The sequence below is a fragment of the Nicrophorus vespilloides genome, unplaced genomic scaffold, assembly GCF_001412225.1.
Source record: "Nicrophorus vespilloides isolate i.1.1-1 unplaced genomic scaffold, Nicve_v1.0, whole genome shotgun sequence".
NCBI classification, from domain to species: Eukaryota; Metazoa; Arthropoda; class Insecta; order Coleoptera; family Silphidae; genus Nicrophorus; species Nicrophorus vespilloides.
This window is the reverse complement of record NW_017099730.1, coordinates 212,812-228,768: the sequence shown is the minus strand read 5'-3', so window position 1 is coordinate 228,768 and position 15,957 is coordinate 212,812. Positions and strand designations below refer to the sequence as shown.

The following is a 15,957-nucleotide window of genomic DNA, read 5'->3' as shown; positions in this document are numbered from 1 at the left end:
AAAATCCCATTTTTCATTCTTAAACTTCCGCAATTAATATAAAAAATTGTTATGCGGTATTTCCTAAAGCTTTTGATATAGTTTTAAAAGTACAAACTCGACGATTTCTTGAGTAATCACTTCGCTAATTGCGATCCATTAAAATGGAACACAATTTTCATGCTATTTAATACGTAACGTATTTTTGTTTCATTTCACTGGGATGGAAGTAAATGGCATTGCTTTCTCCGCTTCAGGTCTTCGATCTTACGCACGCACTTTTTCTCATTTAGCTACGATTTTTTTTTTAAATTGAACCATTGAAATGGAAAGATATAGATAATTAGATATAGATATAGAGGGGATAATTACTTTATTTGCGAGATGTCGTTAATTAACCGCTATTCATTTTTCATAATAATTAATGTTTTAGAAATCTTAAAACGGTAACGTACATTTTGTGTTTCCTGTGTTACAATACATTTGTTTTCATTTAAAGGTAATTATAGAAAATTGGTGTTGAAATTATACTTATTTTGAATAATTATTACATGAAATTTAAAATGTAATATACAGCTTTGTATAAAATAAAATATATTGTAACAAGTATTAAATATTTATGAAAAATTTCTAAAAGCTAAAGCAAAATATGCAAATATTTATTGAGATTACTTGAATTATTAGATGTATATTATTTCTAATTGTGAATTTTATCTCGAAGGACGAGGAATTTGAAAGTCAAACTTCTAAAAATTATTTTGAAGTTAGAATTGTGGAATAACTCAAAATTAAAACCGAATGGATTATCTTTGAAGTAATCATCTGTATTTTAAGAAGTAATTCGGTTAAAGTAGTGATTTTCAATCGGTGTGCCGAAATATTAAATATTAAATTATTGTCCAATAATGTCCACATAAATAAGTTCTAAATGTGCCGCGAAAGTTTAATTGTGTCACGGAAAAGTATCCACAGTTTCAAGTGTGCCTTGTGACTAAAAAGTTTGAAAAACTCTGGATTAGATGTTTCGTTATGTTATAACAATATACTTATATTATGTAGGTTCTATTTTCTAAAATAGAATGGAAAAGTAATGTATTGTTTCTTAATTTTAATAAATTTTACAAATATATTTTTTCTTTAATTTGTGTTAAATAAAAATAATATTGATAGATATTTGATATTAGGAAACTATTCTCTATATACAATTAAAAATAGAATGAATTGGATATTTAATAGTTGCAAAATGGTTTATAAAAGGTGCAAATTTGTAACAATTTCAATGGAAATGAATGTATTCGAAGCACATACACGCGTCGATCTATAAATATATAAATTACGCCAATCGACGCAAACGACTTTACCACTTTTTCGTTTTTCTCTTCACGCTCATACATTAACCATCAGCACACTTCGAACGGCGATCTCCAACAAACTAATGCCAATAATTGCGGAATTAGTGTATTCAAATTAGAGGCCGGATTTTCCTGATTCCAACCAATTACCACCAGTCCTTTCCGTCTCTCAACTTTCATTCTTTACTTTCTGCATCGACCATTATATCACGCGCAATTAAAACCAATCGTTAACTATAAACATGCACAATAACGCCCACGCTTTAATCGAGTTGGTAGCGCGCGCGATTTGCATACAAGAAGTTGCGCAAATTCTCGCTTATTGCTATTATCGTTGGCGAATTGCGCAAATCCGTGTGCCGTTTTAATTATTTTTAAATTAAATCGAATTAGAAAAGCGATTTTATTGCTGTCAACTGATTTTATGGTGGACGGCAGTACGCAATTGCCTCTTTCTTATAATGGCTGTATTCCGAATTGCGATGAGCTGTGTAGGCTTAACAATAAAACGTGGGCAACGCGTACATAAGTACACTTCGAAATGATCTTAATTCTACCTTTTAACTGATATGAAACCAGTTTTCCTTTGCAGTGACAACGATAAATTACGAAAATTAAAATACATTTATGACAGTCCAGAATACATTATTTATAAGTAAAAAAAGAAACAATATAAAACTGCCTACTAAGAAGTTTAAAAACTTCAAATAAAAAAGTCAATTATGATAAACAAATTATTCCAATTAAAGTAAAATTATAAAAATTAAGACGATTAAGATATCAAACTTCTTATTTATAAAATTACTTTAAAAATAGTTGACTTATTCAAGAAATATTTCAATTTTAGCAAATTTCTACAAATTGTCATTAAATATGCTTAAAATTTATATAGGTTTGCAATTGATACTGCATGAGAAAAGTATCAGTATCAGATTTATAAACTAGGTGTTACTCGATGTAATTAAATTGGAATGTACTGTTAGTGGAATTTATAAATATAAAAGAAATATAACATAAAACTGTCTAAAAATAAAAGTAATGTATTTGTAATTTTAAATATTTAAGAAACATTCGTATTCATCCACTTTAGAGGACAAACATAAAAGATGTGACTATTGTAATATTATGCAGCTTAAAAATCTCGTTTTTCAAGAAAACCTTTCAATTCACGTAAACCTTAATCGTCAAAAATTGACCTAAATGAGTGCCCAACTGAATTTGAGAACGCATTATTTAAGAAACTTATCTCGATCGCATCTTCATCTTTAACCAAGTTAAGATTCTACTGCAATCTTAATAAGTATCGTTTCCGTTACGTGTTTGTAAATTGGTTTGTTATGTTGATCTTCAAGATGTTGTTGTTGTTTCTGGTTGTGTTTCAACCAAGGATCGAAGGAGGAGAGAATGAAGCAAAAAACGATAACAAGAAATAATAGTAATAATCCAAATGGTATATCATCGATGGACAAAACGAGTTCTGGTCGTGACATCGATTCTACAAACGGTGCCGCACAATAAATTACATGTCAACATCAATTTCCCATCACCGAGAAACCCCGGCAAACAATGAGACGAAAGCAACCACAGTTTCGTAAGCTCCGTGAAACGTTTTATTATTTTATATCCCTACGGATTTTTTTTAACTCACATTTGCATATACCAATAAAAAGACGGCTCACAGAGTTTTCCTCCTGTTAACTAATCGGTGCCGTTAAGACATTTGAATATTTTATTTCGAATAAAACGTATGAAAATGTTGACTTTATAATACCAATATCAAATTACGACATTTATATATTTGGTGTCTATAAGATATTTTTTTATAAAAGTTGTGCTGTCAAACATAATTCATATTAACATCATAGATGACGTCATTATTTCTACTGTTTACAAATTGATTAGTGATTTATACCAAATTAGCTATATATTATGAAATAATATTTTTAGAAATAGTTACATAAGTTTAAATTAACTTAAAATAATAAAAAATATATAAATTAATTATACAATAACTTTGCAACATATGCTGTGCCATGTGTGGTCTTAAGACTTGTTACTGATGTAAATTGTTACTTTTCAGTTTAATTATAGTTATCAATTGTTAACACATGGTACACATTGTACACATTGTTTTCTTTTGTAAATTGTCAACTACAAATGACATAATGTTCATTCTAACAATCTTCTTAATATTTTAATTTAAGTTCGGTAAGATTTTCACTGAAATTAAATATCAAAACTTTTATATACATTTTTTTTAGTATCAACTATTTTGATCTATACACCTTTCTTCATCTTTCACTCAAATTATACATTTCATCTTTCCAGAATTTATAAGTTTGTTCCTCAAAAATTTTTTCAGTTACATTTTTTTAGTCAACATAAAATATTATTGCAGTTATTTAATTTAAATACTTGAATAAGTGGAAATCGAAAGATGAACTATATGGTGAATACTAAAGATGGAGATTATTATGGGCCAATGTCTTGATTTCATCATTATTAAGTTTGAAATCACCGGCTCTAAACTTAGTAAATTACATTCGCACAGCACTTTCAGATAAAGCAACTTTTCCATAAAAATAATATATCTTAGATATTGGCTTTCCAGTAACAGAAATATAATATAATCTTTAATTTACAAAAAAATCTAAATAAACAGTATCACTGTTTGAGCTCAATAGTTGTTGTAAAAGCTACCAACAATGTATACCATAAAGTTGGCGAGGAAGCTTAGGGTGGAAGAGTTAGGCAGGGAGAAGAGCACTAGCAGTATTAGAAGAATATTAGAGAAGAATAATTCTAACTAGAAGTGTAAGCGATGTGTAAGATGTAATTAATAAACGCCATTTTGAAACCTCATAACAATTTCTTCCATTCACTCGCATAACTTGGTCGATCAACCAAAATAGTCACCATTCTAGAAATTATAGTTAAATGAGTTAATGTCGACAAATTTTAAGTTATATACTTTATTATATAAGTTTCAAATAATTTAATTATTTTGTTAAATTTATTATGAAACACAAATATATATATTAACTAAAGAATGATGATAAAACCAAAATTTTGAAATTATTCAAGATAATACAATTATTACCTTCACGGCTATACCGTAATGATTTTGAAAACGTGTAATCACCGAACTGATCAATGGAAAACCATTCAATTGAATCAAATCGATTTCGTAATACAACCATGATAAAGACATTCCACCCAGAATTGTTTCAATTCCGTTTCGCTCTTTGTTGATATAATCCTATTTCATCTCAAGTTCTTCGTCAGCGGTTAGGTGCGTATGCATGCAACAACAGTCTCCTATTTATCCATGTGACGTAACCGATGTTCGTATTACATACATCATTAATTTCCGATTGAAAACGAAAATAATAATACTGTGTGTGTGTGCCGGCCTCGCGTTGCGGTTTTCGGTCGGATTGCGTTTGATAAATAAGAACGTAGTACTAAAAATGTGAATAAATAAATGGATGAAAGAAACGCGTATCGAATTCATGCCATATGCTCATGCCAGAGGCTCAGTAAATAACTGAAAATTGCTCCCTCTTTGTATTCTGAATAAGGAAACGGCTCGTACGCCGTAATATACAGTTTATTCTTTTTATACTTCTTTCCTCAACTTCATCCTCTGCTCCTTATTATTGTTGCTTGTGTAATTTGTATTCATTAAAATGGCCTCTCCCAAAATGAAGCTGTTAATTTATAAATTTAAAAAAAATATATATAATTTAATTTGTTTCGGCTGTATTCAAATTATTCGAAACGGAAAACATGTTTCCAATTCGTAGGGATCATTAAGTAAAGTATAAATTAAAAGCAGAACAAAAAAAGGAGGAAAAGATACCTAAGTAAAATTGTGCTCGAACAACGCCCTGCAAACGTGACTGAGTATGATTACAAAAGTAAATGAAATGTCTTAAGTGAGCTCGTAAGAAAGATTTATGAAAATATAAACGATTAATAGCATGTAACTAGTATATCTATCAATTGGGATTAATGTCCTCATATATATTTCACCGTTTAATCATCATTTTTTTTCTCTAACAACTTGTTACGAGCAAATCAATTACACTAGAAAATCCATTTAATAAATTATAGAGTTTACCACATATCTAAATATGTTCGTTATTTAGTAGTAATATTAATTTATAAGGCGTAAAAACTAGCGAATCAAATATAGTATGTTTGTTATCATTTTGATTTTTATTTCAAAATACTAAAATATAAAAATGAATTAAAAAAATGTTCTATTTTATACTACTTTTTTACCTGAGAGATGTTCAGTTTTTGTTATTAATACTAAGTACGGTGTAACCTCGCTTAACGAGCACCTCGCATAACGAGCATTTCGCTTAACGAGCAAAGTAAATTGTACGAAAAATGACTAGCTTAACGAGCAACGTTTCGCATAACGAGTGATGATGAGAAGAGAAGTCTCGGATTGTGTGCCTGCCACATCATTTTCAAAACTTGTTTACACATATTATGTGTAATTTTTAATAAAGGGTGTCCCAAAATTTGCCGCCATTTGTGCAGTAATTTGTTGTAAACTCAAAAAAAAAACAATTTGACACTTTACTGCATAAAGGGCTCTTTTTATATTAATATTATAACCAAGTCCACCTCCACCAAGTCCCCGAATTGATACAAGTAATGTAAGTACCTCGTTATAGACATTTATTGAATTATGTTTTATTCTATATAATATGATTATTTATATAAATTATTCCTAAGGATATTAACTAATAAGATTTATTTTATTAAATTTAAATGTAAGAATTGCGTCTTATAAAAACTTGAGACTAATATATTATGTTAACGTTGACATTACAAATAAATTTGTCTCTTAATAAATATAAGAAGTGAGAAAATGATTAATTGAAATTTGTTATTTATTTATACTTTTTTACAAGATTGAATCATTCTTTGAATATATTATATAATCATAAAAATGTCAAAAACAAAAAAAAAATTATATAATATATTTTGTATGTGTTTGCAATATTATTATATTATTATTAGTTATGTAAGAAATTATGATTTATATTCAAACATATGCCCTCAAACAGAGTTAGTTAGCAAACAGAGAGCATTCAAAGTTAACGGTCCGCCCTTGTGTAAATCAAGACTCCCGATTTGAGTCTTGATGTACATTTCAATATCTAGTTAAATGCCAAATATTTTTTTTTTTAGATGTTGAACAAATAATATAAAATTGAAGATTACTAACATTTGTTGTGAGGTATTGCTGAGACTATTTATATAAAATACAAGTTAAAACTCTTCATTTACTATGAATAGTAAACAACAGTTGTTATGTAAGAAATAAATAAGTCAACGTTGCATTAATCAGTCTTAATTAATTATGACAATTGTCTAATATGTCATTTGCACCAGGTTGTAAAGTTTGTGTGGAAGGCTGATAATCACAATCTCGTTGGACAGACCTTGGGCTGAAGTTATTGAGTCATCATTATTAAGATCTTGCATCTTGTATGTATATCAAACCAGCTTTTCCCGGTAGTCCGTGTCACGCAGCAAAAGACCGTTTCTTTATTTCGAATAAAACGAAATAAAACAAAATATGGCAATAACTATTAAATAAATTACTAAAAGACCATTTCGCAAAGCCACTTTATACAAACATTAACTGTTAATTTACAAATAATTACACGTATTACTTAACATAAATTATATAAAAATAATAATAATAAACATATTTATTGGCGAGCGGAAACGAACGGAGGTCAATATCCCTTTTGTATAATTATCGTATGCAAATGCACATTTGTTTGTCGCGAATGGAGAACGAGAATTGTGCAACATCGATTACAACAACAAAATAAACAAAATGTTGTTTACAAAAAATGTATTATTGATTTGAATTGATTAAGTATAAATTGCTAACAGATTCGAAATTTCATATAGTCTATCTATTATGATTTATTTCAACTGTTAGTATAAAAAGTTGAATATGAAGATTATAGAACGTTGTGTCTGTATTTTTAGTTGATTTGATCCTGGCTACTTCTTCAGTTCCTGGAGTAAAACTTAAAATTTGAAACAATTTTTCTGTAAACGGATTTCTTTATATTTTCTAAATTGAAATAACAATAAATATAGATTAATAAATACTAAGTATTGTTCAATAATCAAATGAACTAAATATTTCCACCTAATAATATGTGCATTTTAGTAAAATTCTTATATTTTACTAAATTTGATATAAGTTTCTCAATATGTGGATCGTGACCCAACATTGGGTCACATTTTTTTTTTAAATGACTGCTGTCACTGTTGTGTCAAAGCGAGGAACAAGTTAAATACTCCTAGCAATTGACAAAAAGGTTTAGAAACGCTGACATATATCTTCTAAATATTAGTTACATTGAATTACTCTAATTAAATCCATCTTCAGTTACAATTTAAGCATAATGAAAATGAGGTATTTCAGTCGTAATTGCGTTTAGGTCGATCGATTTTAGTACTATGTTATTTGTTTGTTTATGTTTTCAAATGCGGAAAACTGGATAGATCGAGCTGCATGTATTTACGTTTGGGTCGTAGAACTGAAAGAGGAAGCGGAGTGCGCAGAAAAAGCATTCTTTCCAAACAGGAAGCTGATTTTATGTCGTTTCCAGGAGTTCGAGAATTCATAATAAATGTTTTATTACCGTCGATGCAATCGGCATTCGGCATGCGAATGGCATCTTAATAAAGCCTCTCTGCATTTCCACTTAATAAGGTATTTATTAATGCCAATTTGTCAGGTTTAAAAATGAATCCTGACGAGTTCGCTAAGAGTTAGAAACGGCATACACAAATATTTCCATTTTTTTTTTGTCTTGATTACTACGAGTAATGTAAATACCGGAGATTTTTTTAATTTGTGTTATATAACCGTAGTAATAATGGTAGTGTAGCTGTAATTGGTATAATATCTATCTAGAAAATATAAATCTCTAAACCACAAAAGTGTATTGTTTCTAGGCAAAGTTAACTCTACGAGGGGCCAGAAATTCCTAAATATTTAAAACTGAACAACATCGGATTAATCCGATCTATGAAGATTAATCTCTTGATATACCAACCAAATTAAATGGTAATTCTTCTTTCCTGTACATCTAGAAAACTATAATAATACCCTAATAGGCATGTTCAAAATGTAGTACGTTGCGTAATATTACAATTACTTAAGGTCATCGTGGAGTTCGATGACATTGAAATCATCTGTACCATCTTACATGATCTAATGTCAAAATATTTAATTATTGCACTTTTCTTGTCATATAAAAAATGAACAAAGTTAATTAAAGTAATATAATTATAATATTAATATAATATAGTATTAATACGATTTTCAAATTTCAAATAATATAAATACAGTACAGTACACTCAAGAAATATAACAGATATCAAAGTATACTTCTTCTCGTTTCTTTACTGCTTATAAAAAATATGTTGTATAATTACCGAAGTATTGGTAATTTTTAATTGGAATTATTCATTATGATTTCTATGAGTGATAATAAAGTGAATTTATAACATGATCGTAGTATGTATTAGAATCTGACAGATGTCAAGAGTGTGTTATTCTCGTAAATCAGTTTTTCGTAATTTTATCTTCAGCTGTGAAAGAAAACAGGTAAAGTCTCTATTCTTCATTATTTTACTCATCTAAGAAAGAAAGTCAATTTCAAATAATTGCCCATAAAAAATATTTAATGAAATAACTGTATTCTCCATCATGCCAATAAACACATTTATTAAAATTGTAAACATTACAGAAACGTTTTATTCCTATTGTTTTATTTAATAGTAATTTGTGACAAATACATTTTTATATCATTTATAAATTTAAAACAAATAAAATTTATTAACTTTTCAGTATTGTTTGGTTGTAATTACAGTAAGATTAAAAAAATGACGTTAATAGTGTAAAACTTTCCCTATTAATATCATTTTATAGTGCAGTGTTATTACTAATTATTAAAAAGTCTGGCATACTCAGTTTTTATTTTGAACCGTTGTTCATGCTTTATCCTTTTTGATTTGAATAAAATGATTAAGATACATCTTTGAATTGATAAATCTATATTATGTCTGTATTCCACAACTGAATGATGTACATGCATCTATTCAAAATATTGAGATCATGAGGTTGTGATTAGTTAACTTATAGAACACTTATAGAACTCTTTGGTAAAATATATGGTTATAATTTAATCTATATTTGTTAAATCACCAATATTTTATTTTTATAGATTAAGAAATATAATATAACGAATCTAATAAATCGTACTTATTGTGGTACATATTTATATCCAAATATAAAACATAATGTATATGATTTTTTTACCTTGTATGGTTAATTATTATATAAATTATTAAATGAAATCTTCATCCTTATTGCCATTATTTTATAGTGATTATTTTATAATCTATATAGTTTGTAAGAATTACACTAATTTTCTATTTTCCTGTGTAGGAAGAATGCAGTAAATAGTCCTTTGTGATTTGTTTTCTCACAACAAAAGCATTTTCAAAGCCAACAATGTTGATTACACTTGAATGTTATAATTATTGTCTGGTTACTAATTACATAAAATGGTTAAAATGAAAGTGAACACGTACAAGATGCTTATTACCAGCATCTTGTTCTCGTTTTCTCTCAATTTTCTGGTGTAATTTCAAACGTTAGGGGGGAGACTCAATTTCAATTTATGCACGTTGTACTCGCCTGAAACATGAAATTCAGGCGTGTTATTATCGCCTGAGACGTGCTTTTAACATAATTTATTGTCGCATAACTTTGCATATTAATAGTGAAATCGTCCGGCCTTCACTTCGTCTGCGAAAATATCGCGCTAATGATTATTAATTGCACGCTTATCGTATTATATAAATCATGTATCATTCAGATTTTCCGCAGGAGGAGAAGAAACTAGTTGGGAAAATATGTGCAGAAAACGGTTGGTCGGTCGACTAAGCTGTTAATCCGCGACGCGTTTTATGCTCTAGCGGTTTCCACGACGTGCACATTGACTTTCAGTTTTTAAAAAGTCCGATCGCCTTTTTTACACGTCGTTAATTGAATTTACATCCAATTATAAATGCACGAAGGCTTACGATTTAATCAGTTTTCTTCGTTTGTTTTTCATTTATTTCGCTCTGAAATTAATTACGCTCTTGAATGTAATGTCAATATTGGACATAACTAACAACAATTGATTAACTAAACGTACATGATTCAATAATTACATACTTTTTTTTACATTTCTTTCGAGCAAATAAATACACATATTTCTCGGTCTATAAGACGCACTTTTAGTTGAATAATATAATTTCCATAAATTAAACAACAATTAAAATGTGAAAACTAATTATTTATAATCTTGTAAAATTTGTTATTTTTTATAATTTTTTTTATATACCAAAAAGATTTACCTAAATATTTCTTCAATTAATTGGCTTAAATTGTATAATTTCTCTAGATTATATAAGAATTAAGTATATTCTCATCTTTTTTTACGGTTATGACTGCATGGGATGCAGGTGTATCCCATGGTTCTAAAAAGTACCTTTGCTTGCGTGCCTTAACATATTTGGACCAGACTATGTAATCTTAGTTCATTTTTTTTATTGTCATAGTAGAGACTATAATTAATCGATTCCACTCTAATTGGGAAAGTGGTTCTTGAAAAGATCACCAGAAGAAAATGGCAATTTTTTCAATTAGGTGTGTAAACAACAAAGATTCAACAAAGAAGACATTAGAAAACATTCTGCTTCTTATTACTGAAAATTGTGTATTTTAATTAAGTAATTGATGTGGGATACAAATGTATCCCACATTACTAACTATGTAATTAATTCAAGCGTGTTTACCTGAAGTGCTAAAATTTAATACGATTTGTATCAAGTTTATATTATTTCTTTATTTATGTTGACAAAATGTGGTACGCTTTTTCTTGAAGTTCATATTCTATTTTCTATTCACAGAAAAATTGTGATTGAAAATTTATATTTTATTTTAACAGATTATTTCCAATAAAAAATCAATTTAAATTTAATTTTAAAAATAATAATCATAATTTCAAATACCCCAAAAGTTAAACTAACCGATAAATAATAATTCATTGGTTAAATTAAGGTTAAAACTGTTATGAATGAAACAATATTAAGCTGCAGAAACGTGTGTAGTAAATTGAATAATTTACGCTTATTTTATGTGGTGAAAAGATGAATGACATCTAAATTGGGATACAACAATAATGGTGCATTTACGAGAGTAACAAAGAATGCATTTAAGGTACTTATCTATTTATACAAATGTTTGATTGTTTAATATAAATTTAGTTCATTTATTTCATAAAATACGACCTGTTACAATCTTTTGCAAAGTTGTGTTATAATTAGAAGAAAATATTGTATATTTGTATTATTATACCGTTTATTTTTAAAGTGGTGTAAGTTCATTTTTTTATTGCAAAAGTAAATAAGCTGTCTTTCCTTGTTAAGAAATGTCCGATCACGATTACAAAATTAATAATTGAATGAGCAATATTGTATAAATTATTTTGTATTTAAATTATTTAATTATCAACATTCAAAAACAATTACGTTAATTATATAAGATGATTTATTTATCCAATATTGTAAAGTGAAAGTGAAAATAATAAACGTTTGGTGAATTTAATTATAATATCGCTATATTTTTTGCGATGCTCACGAGGTGGGCGTAATTTCTCATTGTATGTTAATAAAATCGAACGCACAATGGGGAAATGCAATGGAATTACCGTGATGTATAGGAGATTAACTAGCGAAAGAAGCGACAATAATTACTGTTTCCGTGTGGCAAAAACGGCCAAACACAGGCAATTTCCATGCACAAATGTCTGGGCATTAAATGCCAACTATATAATTTTCCGTGAGAAGCTCGTACACTTAAGCAACTATACGTATTTATATATGCTTGTAGGCCATTCCTGATTACACAAAAATGCTTAACAAAATGGTAGTTGGCAATTTAAATTGTTGATGACAGACACACACAAAAAATGTCATTTTATATGCATTAAGACGTTACTATTTTAGTTTAATACTGATGATGCAAAATCATGTATGTACTTTAGTATTACCAGAAGAAATTGTATGTGTTGTATATGGATAATAACCTCATTTCTCTAAATTTAGAACGAATGTAGTAACTTATTATTATTATACGTCTTCGTGCAGCTACAATGAGTTTCCAATTACTTTAATATTCTCTTTATATTACGCAATATGCACTTATATAATAAATATTTAGCTGTTTCGAACTTAATGCAACGCCATTTAAATATGATATTGCATCTGAAAGTGAAATCTCTGAGCTCAATTCTCTTGTTTAGATAAACGTAAATTTCAATATTATTGTTGTTATCGTAAGTAAATATGATTCAATGGATAAGTAACATAATAAACTTAAGTGGAATATATTTCTCAATCAGAAAGCATTGTTCTCCATGTACGGAAAAACGAATTCCGTCTTTATACTCAGAAAAGTCTTAGAATTTCCAATATGGTCTCAACGTCTAAAGACTTATTATCCAATGTACGTATTTGGAGATTTTCATAGAAGAAACAATTAGATTCTTTGTCTTGATTAAACGCAGTGTATATCCATATAATGCTTAATTGCTAAACATATATTTAAAAGCAAATATAAATAGATTTATTAACGTGTAATAAGACCTCGTTTAACAGTTTAGAATACTTTTCTTGATGACAAACGCTACATGAAACAGTGAAACAGTATTAAACGTAGTCACATTAACATTTATATAATAGGTCACTTTAACATGTAGTTAATAGGTAAATTTAGTACTTTTTTAGGTCACGAATATACCGCGTTATATCGAATCAGCGTTAATTGAGGAAGTGCTAAACAAGGTCTTACTGTATATCTCAAATTAAGAAATTTCATTTTTACAAAAAAAAATATTTATAGAAATACATTCGTTAAATGTGCATGTAATTTTACTTTATATTTATATAAACTTTTTCATATCAAATCAATACTAATTCTGTTGCAATTATTCAAAGGAAAATTCATTTCTAGTAATATTATCAAATTTTGATAATTTGAAACCGAACTAATTATGATAAAAAAATATTATTTATGTTGTACAGTCATTCTTTTTAGAATTTATTTTCTCAATTTAAATTTAGATTGTTTTGAAATTTTCAAACCGGAATATTGAATCCGGACTACTTGATTGTATCCGCAATATATGAGATATCTCTGAAATCATTATATTTCCTGCTTTTCTAGGCGCATACTAACATTATGTTAAATTTATTAAAATTGTTTGTAAAATTTTGAGAAAAAAATCAATCAATTTCCACTTCATTTAAATATTGTAAATCTTTTATCAAATATATTTATTCTAAATATAACCTCATATCAGCATTATGTGATGTAATTCTATATTAATAATAGTAGATTATTGTGCAATTTATAATCAAACTTAAAACTAAAAACTATAAAGATTAAACTGTAATTGCAAACATGGAATGTAATCAAACGATTTTGTAATTGATGTGATTTCAAAAAAATAACATATACACAGCTAAGTTGTTTATCATCGTTGATCATTGATTTCTATAATTATACATGTACAATTATTAGATAACAATTTAATCGCGTTGCGTCAGTCTTTATTATTTATGAGCAATTGCCTTTGGTTAAACTTTGTTGTGATTATTAGCGGAGTTACGATGCATTTGGTAGTGTTTGATGTGTATGGAAAATAGGCAGGATTCTCTCACAGCAAGAGAGTTAATTACAGATGTGTTGCACATTAGACGTATAATTAGCTATGCAGCAGTGAGCCGTGCAATTACATATAAAAAAATAATCTTCCGTAACCCTTCGTCCGTCCGTCCATCTACGACGTGCAACGTCTCATCTCATCTCCGTCTTCGTCCTCATCTTCTTTATTAATTGTTTCCTCTGCGTGGTTCTTAACTGTACAGGCCGGCAATAAAAATAAATAAAAAAAACAAACTTAATAATATATCCAATTAAAGCCACGGGTTTCAGGAAAACCGACATTTTCAAATCGAAAAACCGCTAATAAAAGTCCCACTTTAATTAACCGGAATAGACGAAAACGAAACATCTTTTTTTTATTAACATATATTTTTTTTCCTTTGACAGTTTAAATTACCTTGGCTTCATGCTTTGCCGATGGAGAACTTTATAAAGTAAATACAAATAAATATAATCTAATAAGAAGCATATTTAATTAGTTTAACCGGTAAATTTAAATGGTTAAGTAACAATTAAGTAAATATTGCAAATTGCTTCATTTTCCACCGTAGAGTTTCTTACCTGTTCCGGTATAAACTACAAAATTGATGATGTTTTCTTTTCCCTCTTTATGTTTTCTATTTAAATCCATATGAACCAGACAATTTAATAGTATAAACAATTTATAAATCAGTCCTAATTTGGGCCAAAGTTTATAAAATATATTTTAGAAATGTATTAAATTTTACATAATTTTATGTTTTCACATGTTGTCGATATTCAAAATTATAAATGAACTAAATAGTTGATCATGTTAAAAATAGTTGTATCCTTAAATATCTAAATAAATACCGACAGAATACGTAGAAATCCAAGCACGACTTTAGATTTAACCTTAATCAATCAATTAAATTCTAAAATGCTAATTAAAATAGACGTGTCTCGTCTGTCTCTTACGTATTCTGAGTCGATATTTACAACTTAAATTAATGAGATCGTTAAAGAAAATACGCATTCATTTTTCATTAGTTTATCGAACATGCCAGACGTTATTATACATTGTTTCATTAATATCTTATATGTTTTATAATGCGCGCAGCATTGCATAACAAACGGGACATTAAAATCTAACGATCGTTGGTTTTAAACATTAATAAAGATTTATTTACAATAATCACTTAAAAGTTTCTATTCAATAATTAGAGAAAAAAAATCACATCTTATTTTATTTACAATCTATTATGTTTGAAAATTGCTTAAATTTTGATGTTTACATTAATTGGTTAAATTGCTTTTATTTGATATTAATGTATAAAAATGCCTCGTATAGTCCGGGAAATCGATTCAGATAATATCCCGGACTGTTTGAAACCGGCCTAATCGTTGATTTTAACTGAAGGACTTGACTAAAGGAAACAAATGATCTGCCATGTAGCAAAAAAGTGTTGTGTGTCGCCATTTGTGCAGTAAAGTGTTGGCAACCCCAAAAATTCATATTCTTAAGACTAAAAACTGTGTTTTCTATTTAATTCAAATCTTGCGTTAAGTGTGGGACACCCTTCATTTTAGAATTTTTTGTTATATCGCACTATGCGAGGTATTTCAATATTTACATTTTAAAGTTGAAAAATATTTAAGTTATAATTAAATATATATTATAAATCAAAGTGTTTATTTCAGTTCATGTACTTATGTACTAATAAAGCAAATTAATCTAGATATAATCAACTTTAAAATATGGTTTTCCGTTCAAATACTAAATTTCCTAATTAATGTATCCTCATTATGTCCTTAATAATTTTAAAGAAA

General features: G+C 28.0%; 1 protein-coding gene across 2 annotated transcripts in view; it reads right to left on the bottom strand.

The window, feature by feature from the left end:
• LOC108565409 (unconventional myosin-IXa) overlaps window positions 1–15,957 on the bottom strand; it is a 90,837-nt gene that overhangs the window by 7,754 nt on the left and 67,126 nt on the right. The gene's annotated exons all lie outside the window — the stretch shown is intronic.